We start from the raw sequence: 18,293 nt of genomic DNA, 5'->3' as shown, positions 1-18,293 counted from the left end.
GCAGTCCTTTTAAAATTTTAATCTCTTAAATTCTTTATTATACAATACTGAAATAAATGTAGCAACTGTTGCATTTTCCTTTGATATTTAGATTTTTTTTAATTTTACATGATCAAATATGCATTTGTTTGATATTTACATAGCATTTAATACAATTTTAACAAATGAGACAGTTATGTTAGTTTGTCACCTACTTTTAGCAAGTTATTTTATTAAATTTTCACACAATAGGCAATACATAATTTGATTATACAGTGTTAAGTGATGTCTATTTACTGTAAGGGAACTGAAGTAAACATTTCAATATTTATTTCATAATGCATGCAAGTGAGCTTCAGTAAAGTACAGACAAGAATAGCAAGAGATAAATCGACAAATATGCATGTGAAAAGTAGGCTACTATGGGTTTATCAAAGATTATCTGTCAGCATGATTGTTCATTCATATTAAACAGAACATGACAGCATCTCCAAATTACCCTGAAAGAAAAACATCATTTACTGTTATGAGTCCCTAAGTGATTTCTGCCTACTTATGCACGATCATTTCGAGCAAGAAAACTAGCAGAGACGGTGCAAAACATGTAAAAAAAATCGATTAACAGTTGTAAACAATTATCAAAACAATGTTTCATGATGCAATTTGCAATCACGCATTGAAAATAAACTGGAGTGATATTTTGGAATCCCAGATGAAGATCACACTTATGCACACCAGCTAACACACAAACACACATACGCGCCCATTGTGCACTAATTGGCTGGTTTGTAAAGTGCGTATGCCTGTCTGCATCACGTTATTTTGCGTGGGTGTCTGACTGCATGTGCAGATTTGTAACCCTTATGTAGCAGTGGCTGGTTCGCCAGTTTCAATTCACACTCGTTCTCTAACAAGGTAAACCCCGAGGGAAACCCCTCCAACCCTTATTCCGCTCCCTTTTTCCTCCTCAACTCCCTTCCGTCTCGTCTTGTTTTTGACAATAATCCCCCAGCGGTGCGTCTGAAGCAGCAAGGAAGAAACGTTTTGTCACAAGTGCTCGGTGATGTGGACTGGCCATGTCTTATTTACTCTATGGTGGGTGGGAGGCTTTTCATGCCCGATTGGCTTCCAGCCAGTAGTGGAGAGACCGTAACCACGGTGACGCTGACAAATGTAGAAATCATTTTCGAGAACGTGTTTGTTTACTTTTGTTTTTGGCTTGACTCTTGTCACCGCTCTGCTTGTCAGTTTCTCAAACAAAAGAGATGCTTGGGGGACTTTCTTTTGACTTTGACAGACAGAGACAAACAGGGGGGAATTGTCATTAACGTCAAAATATTTGATCCATAGGTGTGTTTCACAGGTGGTCTAAACAACTCTGACACTAACAACAAAATGCATTTCTAGAGAGATTTATTAAAGTTTTTACTCCAAACTACACATCAATGGAGTCGGGCCATGTGAATTTTAAATGCAACATTAATAAAAATTATTTTTTCCATTTTTTAGGACAACCAAAGTTTGATTTCATTCACTAAATTCACATTGATTTCGATCTTTGACATTACCATACTCAGTCAGAATACTGTCACTGTCCCACAGGTGGGACGTTTGGCATTACATATTTAAAACAGTATTTCTTATTCTTGAGAAGCACTTATCTTGACATATATTGATAAATCTTTGGAAAGCTTTCAGATTGAGGTTTTCATATTTCATCACCATTTTGCAAAAATAATTATATAGTACAAGTAATTTTCTAAAATGTCACTTGCCAACAGGTGAGCCCAAGGTGCTTTTACATATTTATTATTAGATATCCTATAAACCTGAAGTAATCTTGACAAACTATATATTGCTGGAAAGCTTTAAGAATGTAGTTTTCATATTTCAAGGCCATTTGATGATGGAAAACTACTCTTTTTAGTAGTGACAATCATTTTGTTAAATGTCACTCATCTCGTAATACACATGAATATATTTATCATTCTTATATCCTATTATAAATCTTCAAACATCTTGACAAACTATATATCATTGGAAAGCTCCAGGGTTTCATATTTTAAAACCTTTTTTTCATTAATAATGCTGCAGCGACAGTCATTTATTAATTTGTGACAAGAGTATGCAGTATTTTTGTCTTGTTTTCAGTAAAAATGTAAAAAAAATAAAAAATTAAGACGCATTTTCTTGATGAGTAAAATGACCTAAGAAAACAAGTCTAGTTTTTAGACAAAAAATATTGAATTTAAGCAAATTTCGACTTAAAACAAGCGCCAAAATCTGCCAATGGAATAAGAAAAAAATTCTTGAATTGAGTGTTTATGAAAAAGTTAACTTTTAAAACTTTTATAAGTAAAGTTTTTTTTATTCTATTGGCAATTTTTATTTTTATTTATTTATTTATTTGCTTGTTTTAAGCACTACTTTACTTAAAGTTTATATTTTTGGTCTAAAACCTAGACTTATTTTCCTAGGTCATTTTGCTCATCAAGAAAATGCATCTTAATTTAAGAATTTTTAGATATTTTTTACTGAAAAAGACAAAAATGTAGCATATAGCTTTTAAATATAAAATATATATTTTTATTGCATTATTTTTATTTTTTTAAATAAACTTAAACTGCTATAACTATTTTTTATTTAATATTCACAACTCTAGACACTTCAGTGAAAAACTTTTAATTGTCTTCTTTAAAAAGAGACCAATATTTTGCTTCTAGACCAAAGAATGGCAGAGTTAAATTAATTTGAAGGTGCACATCACTTTTTTACCCCCCCCCACTCAAAAAGGAAGAGTTACAGTTAAAAGGTTAAAGATATTAAGGTTATACTTCCACAGAACGTTCAATTAGGGCCCTATAATTTCGACGATGTGGAAAACACGGACAACATCACGGAATCCAAGCATAAAATGGAATTTACTGTACAACTCGGAATATCACGGAATTCTGAAAATTTTGCATACAGTCGTTTTAAAACCCATTATAACTCATTAATTGGCAAATAACATGATATAAATGCATGGAAACATTTTCCTTTTGTGTAATGTTGAACGTAAAAAAGGTACGTCATTTTCTCGTCATGCATTGCAAACAATGACAAGCGCCTCACCAGAGCGCAAGATTCGTTAAAGCCCGGAACATAGCAAACAAAAGAGATACAGTATAGTTTCTTCCTGCATCCGCCTTGTGCGCACACACATCCGCACATCTTTGAAAGTATATTTACAAGACATTCACAAATTTAGGAAAGATGAAGAAAAGTAGCGGATCCACCCCCGGAGTAAATATAGTGTTTGACTGTGCGACTCTGCGTTCCCACCCTAGGACGCAACGTGACGCTCTTGACATCTGTTTGCCAGTGTGTATAACGTTACCTTGAATATGTTCCTCAGACATGAGGGCTCACGAAGAGCACACACAGGAGCAGTCAACACAGACGTGATCATTGAACTAAAGTTTCTTTCTTGTTTAAGTGAACATAAACAGCTGGATGTTTATCAGTATTGAAACAGTGCAGTCTGTCTTGGGTCTAAAGTGACAGGAGCCTGCTGCTTTCTGTGTCAGAAATGTTCATTACACCCCAAAAATGAAAATCACACTACTCTTAACTGCACAACTTTTGCAGCTGCACATTTAATTCATACAGCGAGGACTGCGCAGTGTTTTATTTGTATTTATTGCTAATGTTAAATCATAGAATGTTGACGGACAGTTTCATAACTTATATACAGAGGCAGACACTACTTAAAGGAACAGTATGTAAGTCATTTATATCAATTAATCATAAAAATGGCCCTGATCATTTTCATTTCAAATACTTATATCATTGACAACAGTGGTCCGGCCAGGATATTGTCATCTAAAAACTGGAGTTGTAGCCCTCAACTGATGTTTATGTTGTCATGTTGTGTATTGGCCACCAGTTGTGTGATTGCAGTACCAGTTTTAGCCACAAGTTTTGTGATTGCAGTACCAGTTTTGGCCACAATCCTACATATTGTTCCTTTTTTTACTTTCTACGTAAAAGTACATTTTCATGTATCGGTATTTTATGAGTGTTTTTCTTTGGAAAACATACATTCCAATGCATATTATCATAGTTTTTATTTTACTCCACTACATTTAATAATTTCAAGTTTTTGGTTTATATTTAATATTTAAGTACATTAAACATCTAGATTTTTTTTTAAGTTTTACTTAAGTAAAAAGTACTTTTGTACTTTTACTCAAGAAAGTAACAGTACACAATTTTTTTAATTAGGTATTAAATACATTTTTAAATGCAATATCAAAGGAATACACAGTATGATTCTATGCTTTAGAATATAGTGAACATTTTTTTGTAAAGTAAAGTAAAAAATTTTCCCAAGAAAAACACTTTGATAAAATACAGCTGCTTGGAAAATTTACTTAAAGTACTCAAGTACTGTCCGCCTCTGCTTATATATTTACATTCAACACAGATGCCTGAAAAGTAAAACAAGATGAGTAAAGTCTTATGATTAAAAGAAAGAAAATAAACATTTGGTTGCTTGTCAGTAGCATTGTTGTACTGACAGCAAAATACATAGGCCTATATGTAATTTTAAATAAAAATGTCAATAAATTGATGTTAAGTTGTATTAGTTTAATGTTTTCAGTTGATAAGATATGCTTTTTGGTTACTAAAATTCTATTTAACCATTAAAACCAAAATCAAGAAAAATAAAGATGGAAAACACGGAATTTGAGAATAAATAAAACGGAATTTGGGAAAAAATAAAAGAGCCCTATTTAATATGTATGATTACACTGTACTGGGTTGCCGGTACCTTACCGTAGATTTAAATGTATGTTATTTACTGGCAACATTTTGTTCAAAGTTAAATGAACATTAAACATTTATAAGTCTTTGTCTTTACAGAGTAAAACTAAAAAAAACAGCATCAAGCAAAACATTCTGCGAAACAAAATCTGAAGCAAAAAACAGAAAAAGGTTGATGATGATTTCTGGTTCCCAGAATGCTTTGAATGAGGCCGTTATTGTATAGTTTTATTCTGTAAAGATAAAGACTTGTCAATATCTAAAATTGATTTAACTTTGAACAAACTCCTGCCAGTAAATAACATAAATTTAAATCTACGGTAAATTACCGGCAACCCAGCTGCAATAACATTTTAATTTCTACGTATTTTTTTACAGTGTACTTTTTGTTGGTAAATAAAAAAAAAATACTTAAGCTGGACTGGGTAAAATATTTTTCTATATTGGATAGAAGTTATGAATCCACATGAATTCCCAACTGGGTTGCACGTTCATCTACCATCATTTCTATCATGACCTACCTCCCCATAACCCATATGACATTTACCTTCATGTCTTATCTCACCTATGGCACCCAGTGCTTGCGTACAAACCCTTATTGTACAGGTAAACAGACTTTTAGATAAAAGAAAAAAGCAAACCTTCAATGTATAACAGAATTTAAGTCTACTGGGAGGTCCGTTTCAGTGGCCATTAAATGTTAGATCAAAGATTTCCAGCGGAAATGGAAAAGAGACAAAGAAGCCACCCAGTACGGCTGACCCCTCCGTGATCCCGACCGACCCTAAACCCACTTCCGCCCAGAGTGATGCTCTCAATAGCTGCTAACAACAAGCCTCTGTTAAAGCACTCAGAGATGCTGTCTGTCCGTCCTTATGACTTTATTATTAGCTTAACTGGGCCCTATGACCCCCGCTTTTACACAGAGAGACACACCAGAGAGGAATCAATTCCATCCGCCCAGCCAACACAGGAAATCTAATAGTGTCTGTTAATATGTCATATCCTTCACATGACTCTAATATGAATATAATTACATTTCCTGCGATTAATTGCAGGTCATAAAATTGTCGTAAGGAATGAACTTAGCTTGTTCTAATGCTGGCTTGCCTGCACTTCTATCATTCAGGCATGAAGATGGGAGGAGTATATATATATATATATATATATATACACGAGTGAGCTCAAGTGTAGCCATTATTGGTTAAAAAGGAATTCATCTGAATAATTATGAAACCAAATGTATGAAGATTGCAAATAACAAGCGCATATGAAATATTGTTTGTTTTTGATTGTTAAACTTATGGTATTGTTCAGCACGCAACTTTTTCTCTGTCATATTTTGTCAGTCTTCACAATCACGGCTTGAATTTCAAAAAGCACGTGGGATGTAATGCATTATAAACAAGTGTTTCATTTTCCTCTGTTGCGCTGTGCTTGCATAGCGTTGCATAACACACAAAAACAAGCAAACAGAGAAATAATCACATTATTTATGAAAGGCAAAGGAGCTGAAGTAAATGAAACACGACCTTATGAAAAGTATCAAAAAACACCTTATATTAAAAAAAGTAATGAAATAAGAGGGCTTTTTTAAGTCTTAATGGAAAGGAGGCTAAATTAATGCATATGTGTGTGAATGGTGAGACTAGCAATTATTTCTTTGTTAGCTTAGATGGTAAATTATGATTTTCTATACGGATACAAATTCGTCATTCCTCTGTGTCAACCCACACACCTGAGTCCCAGTGAGAGAGCCCTGTAGGCATGCAGGAGAGAGAGAGATAGACAGTATATCCCAGACTTTTTGCTGGAGGTCATGAAATGCACAGTACGCCAGCTTGCTATCCCCGAGGTGGCTTCAAAGACATAAGCTTGGATGTTTTTGAGGATTGGATTTTCACTCCCCAATTAATAAGTAGGTTGACATCAGGAAAGGTTTGTTAATGACTGTGTCTCACTTGAGACACAGAGACGTAGAGGTACGGAGGGACAAACCTTCTCATTTCACTACACACTTTCATGCACTAGGAAGTTCTCAAACAAATTCCTCCCCCTTTTGCTAATATACGCTTGAACTATGCAAGCCAATCATCATCCTTGTTATTTAATTCCCTTGTGACCAAATGGAATGACAGGTTCAACAAAGGCACATCACAAAGAAACCCTATTGGGAAGAGGGAAAAAAAGTACCATGTTTATAATTCATTAAAGGTTACAAATCAGAAGAGCTAATGATGTGCGTGTTTCATTTGTCATTATTTCACAAAAGGAAATTATTTCCTTAGGCTTGAAGTGTTTTTAGATGTTTCTCCTCACCAACATCCATCTGCAACATTCTGGAAGTGTTTGCATCATTGCTGTTGTTGCAAAATGAATGTTGGATGCAAAGACAGATAATTATCACACTTCAGCTACCTGAAATTGGAGCTTGGATCTGTCTCAAGGGGCTGGCGGTGAGCTGTCAATCAAGTTGTTTTCAGACACCTAGTCTGATGCATCACAGCCAGTGGATAGCCCATAGCTTGTCATCATGACTGGATGATTTTAAGAATAAGGAGCTACAAAGACGTCACAAAGTCACTGATATACTCCAAAGTGTATGATTCTAAACACACTTCATCAAAACACACTTTTTTTTAGAAGTTTTGAAAGTTTTTTGTGTTTTTGGGTTTGTAAGCCGCAACAGCAGCGGGGAGCATCTATCCAGTAGAGATGGCATTAGAAGGGGTGGTAACAAAAGCAAACAACTCGACAATCTTAAAATTGTAAAGTGATATTCCCCACCCAGTTCCCTTCTACGGATCTGGGCTCATTATTCTTGCTTATTGAGATGGATAAACCTGAAGTTGGTAATTACATCCCCGCTCAGCCTGTTCTACACACATGGAAGTTAATTAGCCTAAGAGTTTAGCTCATTCGGAGAGGAAACTAAGCAAATAGCATCAAATCCACTCTCTTTAATCATCACCTGAACATAAAACAAGAAATTGATTTGCCCGTCAAACTCTTTATGAGAGAGATTGGGAGGGGGTTTTGTTGTTGTCATTTTAGGTTTGCATGTTTTGCAGCTGTGAAGCAGACTGTGCTTGATTCGGATGATATCGTAGACATGTCTTCTGCGCATGCATTTGGATGTTTTATAATTTTAAAAAAAGTATTTTGCCGTGATATGAGGAACCGTGTACACTCTTAAAAAAAAATAAAGGTGCTTCTCGATGGCATAGAAAAATCATTTTTGGCTGAATGGTTCCATAAGGAACCTTTAAAGAGGGAGGTTAAAGCTATTTCATGAATTCTGACTTTATTTTGTGTATTTGATATAATACAATGTGTTCACGTTGTTTATGGTTAAAACACATTATTTTCCACATACTTTACATTTTTGTAGCTCCAGATTTCACTCTCTTTGGTCTGATTGGCCAGCTAATTTGTATGTTGTGATGTCACAACATGTACATCTGATGTCAGCATGAAATGTGACGCTTCTTACAGGTTGTAAGTCCGAAGCGGGAGGAATTATGATAATGTTGGGCTTGTCTACATCACCAATCCCAGGAAGTAAACTGTTGCCTACAATCCGTGTGTTTGTTGTAGTCCAAGAAAAGAGATTTATGTTGGAGACTATAACTCGCCTCATCATTTACGTTGGGGTATGTACCCTTTTGCATATTGTTAACATGTACTAATACACACTTACATACCAAAGGAAATGTAAAAACGTGAATCGGACAATAGGTGCTCTTTAAGAGTTGAATTTCTCATGCTAAACATAGTCAAAGTCTCAAAAAGCAGTTGCATGTATGACAGAGTATTTCTGTGTCGAATGCACCTAACTAGGGATCGTACAAGTTTCGAAAGTTTTTTTTTCCGAACATGAAATATACATACGCAACAATCTTGCTTTATTTCTTTTGTTGGCAATTTTAGTGCAGGTGGCACTTTAAGTGGGTGGCACTTTAACCGTGCCAATATTTAAGCTGACACAAAATCAACGTCACAAAAAGTGTGTTGTTGTTTGTGAGGAAAATTTCGGCTTGTGCAGCTTTCCAAAGAACCCATGCTTATGGAAACAATTTGTTTATCCGGGGTGGCAGCGGAGTTGTGCATGTGTCTTTTATAAATCTGATAAAACTAAAGATTTTACTAAAACTTTAGATATATGAAGATGCAATCAGTGTTGGGGAAAGTTACATTTAAAAGTAATGGATTACAATATTAAGTTACTCCCCAAATAAGTAACTAATTGGATTGCTTAGTTACTTTTAATGGAAAGTAATGTGTATGTTACTTTTAAATTACATTTGCGTTACTTTTTCTTACTTGACTGAGACTTGATCCCTTTCAGGCCTTGCAGATGTTTTTTTATGATCGCAAAAATGTCAAGCTCTGGCCTGCCATCTCTGTTTGACTCAAACTGTTCAGACGCGAAGGGTGTGTACTTCTACGTACTTCTATGTTCAGTTTAAGTAAGGAATAATTGACGACGGGCCATTGAATTATAAGAAAATAATGCACACCAAGGTGGTAATGCGGCACGACGCGAAGCGGATTGCCGTTACACCGCAGGTGTGCATTATTTTCAAATAATTCAAAGGACCGGAGTCAATTATTCCTCTTATACCACGGTTACCACAAACATGCTCTGGTGCCTATTTTTAAGACATTTGACAAGTTAGGTGTGCGGTTTACAGAAAAATAATCAACACCCATAGAACATTTCTCAGCCAATCAGAATGCAGCATTCAACAGACCCGTGGTATAATTGAATATATTATTTTATTTTAAATTGAATTAATTCAACTGAAAAGTAACTCGCATTACTTTTTTAAAAAGTAACTAAAATATTAATGTGTACATTTATAAAGTAATGCGTTACTTTACTCGTTACTTACGTACAGAAAAGTAAAAGCTACCCCCAACTCTGGATGTAATAATACTCTATACAGTACATACTTAAGATTAACATGAGATATGCAGAAAAATACATGTGTTATGTGAGCTTTAAGCACCTTTTTTTTGTGTACAATAATTGCAAAGACCTTCATAACCTTGATGCTTCTAAATTCTGAGCTGTAACCCAGTGTAATTTAACACCATTGAAGTTCACAGTCTCATGCTGCGTTTCGTTCCATGTTAAATCCCCCGTGCATTTTTTTTTCTCAGAGAGATATGTAACATATGTTGGGCAAAATGGAGTTACTGCCTTTGACCTGCATATTTTATGGATGAGAGGCTTTTGCCCTTGAGTCAAGCAGATCACAAGCTCAGCATATGTCCAGTGCAGACCCAGAACCCTCAGCCGAACATAACTACACCTCCAGGCACAGAAACCATGCCTGTATGCGGCATATCAAACGAGAGGTCAATGGGCTGCCATATGCACAGAACTCAAAGTGCAGATGAAGAGAAGTAAATCTTTAGAGCGGACAAAAGGCACTTAACTAAGACTGAGAAGAAGGATACTATTTTAGCTGTTGTAGAGAAAAAGACGACCGTTTAATGAGCTTCTCGTCTTCTGCTGAGAGATGCTAGAGTCGATCCACCACATGGGTATCGGTTGGTGAACGTTTGGGAATAGACCCAGTGCTAGCAGTAAGAGCAGATCTTGCTTTGCTATAGCTAAGTCTTGATGGAATTAAAGCCTGTCAGATAGGGAGCGGGGTGACTCATCTGGAACATGTCTGGAGGTTGCTTTGGGGAAGACTTCAGCTACACTCCAGCACCCAGCTCTTCACTTACTGTACCTCCTCCAAGTGCTCAAGGATGCAATACAATAAGTCCTGCTTAAAACCTGATTACTTTCTATGGTTTTTGAGTGGGCTGAGGCTCTGGAGTGTAAAGATCAGTTGTCTCGTATGACACTAATTAATATTGTATAGATATAACTGCATGTCACTTTAAATCTTGGAGAAGATAGTATCTACTGTACAGCAGAAGCAGGAGTTATTCATCACCGTGTGCGATTTTGACAAATCCCATAGCACATTTCTCTAAATTACCATCATTTACTCAATAATGACAGTGATAAATCGTTCAAAACATAAAAACAGCCCAAACGAGACGGTTGTTTCAGTCCAGAACACTGGGGAACCGGCAACAATTAAGCTAAACAAAACTCCAAATACAGAGGTTTGTTTTTCTACAATCATGTTTCGACCCCCTCTGCTCTCTTGGCCAGAAAGACATAATTAATGACAAAATCCTATACCCTTTGTGTTCATGGGCGACGTTTGACTGTTTTGTGCACATACTGTGACCAGCGACTGGGTAAGCCAGTGCATTTCATTACAGAACAAAAGGAATGCTGAAAAACACACACAGATAAACTTTAAAACTCAAATAAACTCAAATCCACTGACTATGATACGTTTCTTTTTAATGGGCTGCTGTGCTTTAAGCTGCTTAGAAAAACAAAGGCAAAGAAAATACATTTTCTGTACCAGACGCAGTGCCTCCTAATACCGTATGATTTTAAATTCTGTGCTTTTGCATCATCAGAATATTTTCTATACACAACAATCTACAAGTCATTTATAATCTGACTTCAATATACTAAACTCAAATAGAAGATATGTGTAATGTGTTCCACCAGTCTTGCTAATCAGGTACTAGTGCTCATACCTTTTTGAGTCCCCATAGGGAGCAACCTCATTTTTTTATTTTTAACTAAACTTTCAAAGTCGTTCGGTTCAGTTCGTTTTGTGCCCTGGAGACTGTGTTTGAAAACAAAAGAAATAATCGCGTGAAGGATGGAAGAGAGTGACGAGTCCATTTCCGCGCGATGGATAATTGCCGAGGGAATAGGACGGGGACAGCTGGCAGCCAGCTCTGAGCTCTGATTTATTCGGGAGTTGCATTACTCAGATAGATTTAGATTAAAATGCATTCATCAATTCGGCGGACATAATGCATTATTGCCCAGGAGTAAACACGGCGCAGGCACCAGGGGAATCAATAAGGATAATTAAAACGGTGAGATGTAACAGCTATTCCTCATCCAGTCTAAAACCTGCTTGTAAGTCTGTTTGATTGTATGGCATCAAATGTGAAGGGGGGCTTTAATTTCTAGTAATGCCATTGTTTGTTATTTTGAGCATTTACTGTTAATAAAAAAAGGGATATCGGGAAACTGTTTAAGGTTTAGAAGCTTACAGCTCTCATTATATTTATGACATAGGTGTTAAGTATCTGGGGATGTTTGAGTAATTTAGATAATTGTGTTCAGATCATTCATTATGGTGAATAACTATTTGGAATATATGATAATGCCCATGTTTAACATGAACAGAGATATTAATCACCTTTGTGAGCTGTGTTTTAATTTAATGCCCTTTACTATGCCCGTGGGTACAGTAAAGGCATTATACGGCAGACAATTCAGGCTTAACAGGAATAAACAAAACCACTTTAATTAATTGTAGAAACAGATTAGAAATATTGCTTCTATTGAGAGTTAGATAATGTCTACCACACCTCTGGCTGAATAAGGCCTCTGAAGGTTGTGTTAACCTTTTTCTTATTTATTATTATTTTTATACACTAAGTAATTCTTTTTATATTGTCATATTCATCAAAAGTTTGGCATGTGCACTCAATCAAAGTCTATTAAAGGTAGTCACTGCGTCGCCATGTTTGCAATGCCTCCAGGTCTTGTCACAGCAAGTCCCTTCACCAGAGGATGTCATTCGATTGTCTCTCTTTACTGGAAGGCGGGACTAGTGCGCCCATATTGACCGTTTTCGATCTCCCCCATTCATATCAATACCAGTGACGCAACTTTGTTAATATTAAATATCGTTGACTCAACAATCATAAAATGATCGCCCACTATTTGAATGGCCAATATAAACTGAGGCTGGGTAAAAATATTGATTCTCTGATTTTAATCGATCCTCAATTTATCAAAACAATATAGATTTGTGAACATGCATGCTTTAGTTCAGAGTTAGGGCCAGTGCTATATCGCCACAAACGTTTATCATTTGCACTTGTTTTAGGCCTTGTCAATTAAGACGTCAAACAGATATCAATGCGCTACCCAAGTTTGAAAAACTTTGATCCTGGATAAAGCATCAAACTGCGCTTGAATGGACATATTTACACAAAATTGTGACCCTGGACCACAAAGTAAGTTTATTTTTTATTTTTTATTGAGATAATCTGAAGATAAATAAATGAGCTGTTCATTAATGTATGCTTTGTTAATAAAAAACAAACTTGAATGTGAATTCCTCTAGGAGCAGGTAGCAACGTTTCTGAACAATTTTGATCATGATTTTGCTACATCCACAAATTTGGATATATTTACGGTAGGAAACGTACAAAATATTTTTATGTATAAATGTATTGTATATATTGTATTTTTGCCTTTTTCTACAAATATACCCATACGACTAACGACCAGTTTTGTTGTCCAGGGTCACAATTGTTTAAAAATGCTGTGAGTATCCTCATAAATGTAGTATGATGTGCAATTCAGACAAAAATGTACATGTAGCCATATATTGGATCTGTTCATTACATGAAGGTCCTAAAGGTGCAATTTGTAGAAATGATCAAACAATAACAATGATGTAAATTAATGACGCTCTGAAGCAGCGTGGAATTATGGGATTTGTTGTCTTTAACTCAACCACTGATAGCCATCAATCAAACGGTGACAAGAAATCATGTTGACGGATGAGGTAAAGTAATAAAGTTTTATAAATGTTACGTTTGATGACATCGCTTAATTTCATTATGTAAGGTTTCATGTAATGTTCAAAACTAAATTGTTAGTCATAGAGGTTACAGTATTAGCCTAATTCGATTGTGTGTTAAATGACAAGTTTGGTATTTTACACTTAAAGCCCTGTTTTCAGCTTGTTTATGATGAAATAGAACGGTTTTGACTGAAATTTTGACATACAGTATGATGCTGGCCCGAGAATTTTCAGGTGTTTCTTGTATCACCTCCCACTCTATAAAGGCTGTATAGGTGCACAGGAATAATCCTTTCTAAAATCCATTAAACTTTCATTTACAAAGACGTGAAACTCACCGAGTGGTCAGGGGTGTTCACTGATATGCTCACACAAAAATCGCTGCAAAAGACGCATTCCAACAATCTCATTACCGCAACAGTCAGAAAACATCAACACTGACATATTTTCAAAATGACATGACAAACCTGAAAGAACATAATTTGGAGATTCTGCACATGCATTTAAAATCAAAGTATTATACTTCTATTAATTAAATTAACATTTAATAAGCATCTGTTGCGGTAATGATAATCAAAATGTCGTGTAAGCATTCTGACAAGACAATATTTCAAATTAACTGTAAAAAAAATGATCTTACCTGGTATCTTGAAGTAACTGGTCCATGTGCTTGGTCACTCAAAATCAAACTTTATTAATATTCTGTATGTGTGCTTAAACTGTTCTCAAAAAGTGTTGCGGAGGATGAGAACATCAGGCATGGACACATCATTTTCCTAATTTTTCTTCATTATTATTATACATGAATATTCAGTAAATATTTTTTTCTGTCATCTAAAGTAGTCTAGCAAAACATCCATTTATTTTTTTCCTAATATTTTTGTGTTAATTTGATTAAATTACAACATAACGCATGTTCAAACACAGCCGGACACATTGCGGTAATGAGAATTTCAGCAGAAAATGAGATAAAATGTCCAATTATAAATTCTTATGTTGAAATCACACATTGTGCAAGGTAGAACACAGTATTGTGTTAATTCTGATGCTTTTTAATGTTACTATATTACACATTTTAAAGCTAAAGTCATTAGTGCCGTGGTGTTTCAATGGTTTCATGAGAATCACCCATACAATACTGGATTAAGTAAGTGTCTGAAAATGACCATTTTGACATGACACCATTGAATGTTGCATTATGTTATATTGCAGTACAATACCTCTTGATGTGCACTATATTGGAAGACGATATAATAGGATAAGATTTTTGAAGGGTTACAAATTAAAAACAACTCACCTGTAGGGTAAAACACAAGCAAGATCTGCATCGCTGTCTAGTTGAAGGTTGTCACGAAGCTCTCTCCTTCCAGATAATGCAATACTGATATTGGTCCTCATTCTTTTTACTTTTCTTTGTCCCAAACTCATCTTGGGTCATTTGGTTGGCCCCTGTGCTTACGGGAGCTGTCTTTGCCGACACAACCAGCGGCAGACGGTAAAGAGTAATCGTAGTCCATAAACAATCAAGTAGCCCGACAGAAGCAATACACTAACTTTCGCATTTATCCACGACACTGTTTTCATGTGGGTTATACGTCAGTAACAAAGGGTGGCATGGATATTAACGTCATTGAAAGGCGACTGCACTGCCCCTTGTCACTGTTTAGAATGGCAATTTTCTCACAAATTACAAGTAGTTGAAAACATTATAGATATTGTAAGTAATGCTGAACAAAATATATAACACTGGCCTAGTGGTTTTTGGATATTTTACAGCTAATTTCTTACAAATTGTACATTTAAATGTGTAGTGTGTGAATTTTCAGCGTAATCTAGTGGTGAGATTGTGAATGGCAACAAATGTCTCAGTCCAAAGCTCACCCCTCCGTTTCGAAACGCATAGAGAAGCTACGGTTGCTACAGGAAAAACATGTCGTTGTTTGAGACAAATTCGGGACAAAACGCGCTCCGTAGAACAGTTTGCCCAATTAGGGCTACTGTAGAAACATGTCAGGAAATTCCATGTAAGGGAAACTGCGCCATTTGCAGATACGGCTCATTTTAATGTAATAAAACAATACTGTTCATTTTGTAAAGTCTTTATACACCACTGATAATATAGGTATGTATATAAAATGTATTGCATTTCTGTCAAGAGATCCTACTAAAAGTTACACAATGCACCTTTAAAAGCTTAGCATATTATAATGCTTTTGTCTTCTTTTAAATACGTTTTGTTATATTTAGGCACCCTTGAAAGTTGGTTGAGGCCCCCTAGTTTAATTCAAATGGCTGTGTTATTAAGTGCTTTTTGTTTTGAGATGCTTCAGTGGTTTGGATCTAAATTTGGCAACAGAATCTCTGCAACTGCAGCTGTATCTCTTTTGACAAGCAGTCTTAATGACACACTATAAAGAGAAGTTAAGAGCTAATTGGCTTGAAAGGTCACCTCTGATATTGATTGGTTATTTATGCAAGAGGAGACACATTTCAGAAAAAATAAAGAAAATATTTTTTAAAGTTTACATGAATTTGATTTCTGTACATTATCAGCTAAACGGATAACGACAAATATTAATTTTATCACTTAAGCTCCTACGTTACATTTTAAATATATGTTTGTGTTCCTTCAGCTCGATTGGTAGAGCATTGGATTGGCATTCATGGGTTTGATTATCAGAAGTCACACATACTCATAAAATCTTTAACTGGAATGCACTGTAAATCACTTTGTCCAACATTTTTTCATTTATGTTTTCTACTACCAAAGCATCATCCATACAGTCGTAAGGTTTTAAAGATCTAGTAAGGGTATATATCAAAAAGTGTATGCCTTTCTCTCCATTTCTTTCTAGTCTATGTACATTAAAATCCATATCCCCATCTCTCTGGTGAGCTGCTGTTTGAGAGACTGTACTCCTAAAATAGGCCTTGTAAAAGTTAATTACACAAGCAGGTCAGACAGCCGGCGGAAGGGTCAGGCAGTCTGAAGCACTCAGTCAGGTCTTGTGAAAGAGGCTTCCTCACACATGCCTTTATGTCATAAGAGTTCAGCTGGGGCCTGAATACAATGCAAACAAACCTTGTTACCGCTCACTTAGCACTTAACAAAGGGTTAGGCCAGCGGCCCCTGGTGAGATAACTGTTCAGCTCTAATCTCATTCACAAATTTGATTTTAATTAGGAAATGCATTTTAAAGCACTAATGACTTTATTCAGGTGTTGATTTCAGTGGCTATTAGAGGTGCTTGTTGACAACCTAAATATAGGAACATCGGACGTGGATGAAAGACGACACGTTTCACATTAATGCAATTATAAAGTCGTGTACATGAACATAATACGATCATGACTCAAAGCCGTGCCCCGGAGGTTGCTGCATGTTGGTGATGACGCAAGTATCAGCCTAGTGTCTTTAGTGCCCCCCCCCCCAAAAAAAAAAAAAACTCTCTCCTGTCTTTATATTAATGCAGGTGACCAAAAGTAAATTGGTTAATTAAAATAATAACTACAGAATTGTAAATGAAAGTGTAGGAGTCTAGAGCTACAGTATAAACTGCTTCTCTGGATGTCGAGTGTTTTCTGATCATAAGACGATCGTGCTTGACATTTCCATCCTTCTCTCTGCTATTTTGGTACAGCTTGTTGTTGTTTTCAGGGCTACAGTATGTGGTTTTAGCTTCATTCCTCAGGACCTCAGGTGCCATTAGTCAGCTCTCTGTGAGGAAACATCCCATAATATCCCCAGACCCATTTCTTTTTTGTTAGTTTGCCATTTAAAGTAATTTTTCTAATTAGTTTACTTCAAATGCCATGGAGTATGACAGAGAGATGAGTAAGGTTATACCTCCAAGATCTCTAATATACCATCTAACTCTCTGTCCAATGCACCAGAAAGGAACGGGTGCTGGTTTAGAGCTAGTGCTGTTGCCGGTTCAAAGTTGGTAAAAGTGGTGAGCCTTCTAAGAACCGGTTTACTTTTCCATGAGCTAGAGAGCCACCACAGAGCCAGGACTTATGTCACTGTATATGTCTTATCTTTCCCAGCAATGTTAGCTTGGCAGGGCCAGCAAAAACACACCATGAAAGAAACACTATGCATTTACTTTACCTTAATATAACAGTTTCAAAGTTATTTAGGTGGTAAACAAAGTCAAAGTAGGGCGAATCATCCTCCTGTTGAAGCTCGGGGAGGACGCCGCTAGAAAAACCAGCAATGCAAGCTTGAGAGCAGCGCCCCTGACAAACCTCGCGAGAATCACGACTTGCTTTATGGCAACGACGTCACAGGCTTGTTTGACTTCATGCGGCGCCGCTAGAACTGACAGACAGATGACGTCAAAGTGCCGCGAGAGCGAGACGAAATTCCACTTTGTATGATTTCTCGTATCATTCTCGCGGTACTTTGACGTCATCCGGTTGTCAGTTCTTCCAGCACCTAAAGTCGAACAAGTCTATAAACAACAACTGCACGCGCGAATTTGAGACGTGATGCTCTCGATGGAAAAGTTAAGAAAGCGCTTTCTGAAGAGAATAGGAAAAGAAAATCTGACCGCTTTAGGAACCGGACAAGAGTCCCACTCTGTCATGCTTTTACTCGTTTGTGTGAGCTAAAAGACAGCACTGGATGCAATTTATGCTATTTATCATAATAGTTTGCAAATTGTGAGCACTGACCAGGGATGCTGATCTGACGATCTTGTTGGTGGACTAGTAAGTAAATCTCTTATTTGTAAACTTGTTTGCAGTCTATGTTGTATGTTGTTGCATTTTGCGTAAATCTAAACAGTGAATTTAGTA

This window comes from Misgurnus anguillicaudatus, chromosome 16 (genome assembly GCF_027580225.2).
Source record: "Misgurnus anguillicaudatus chromosome 16, ASM2758022v2, whole genome shotgun sequence".
In the NCBI taxonomy this organism is placed as follows: Eukaryota; Metazoa; Chordata; class Actinopteri; order Cypriniformes; family Cobitidae; genus Misgurnus; species Misgurnus anguillicaudatus.
Note: the sequence above shows the minus strand (reverse complement) of the source record.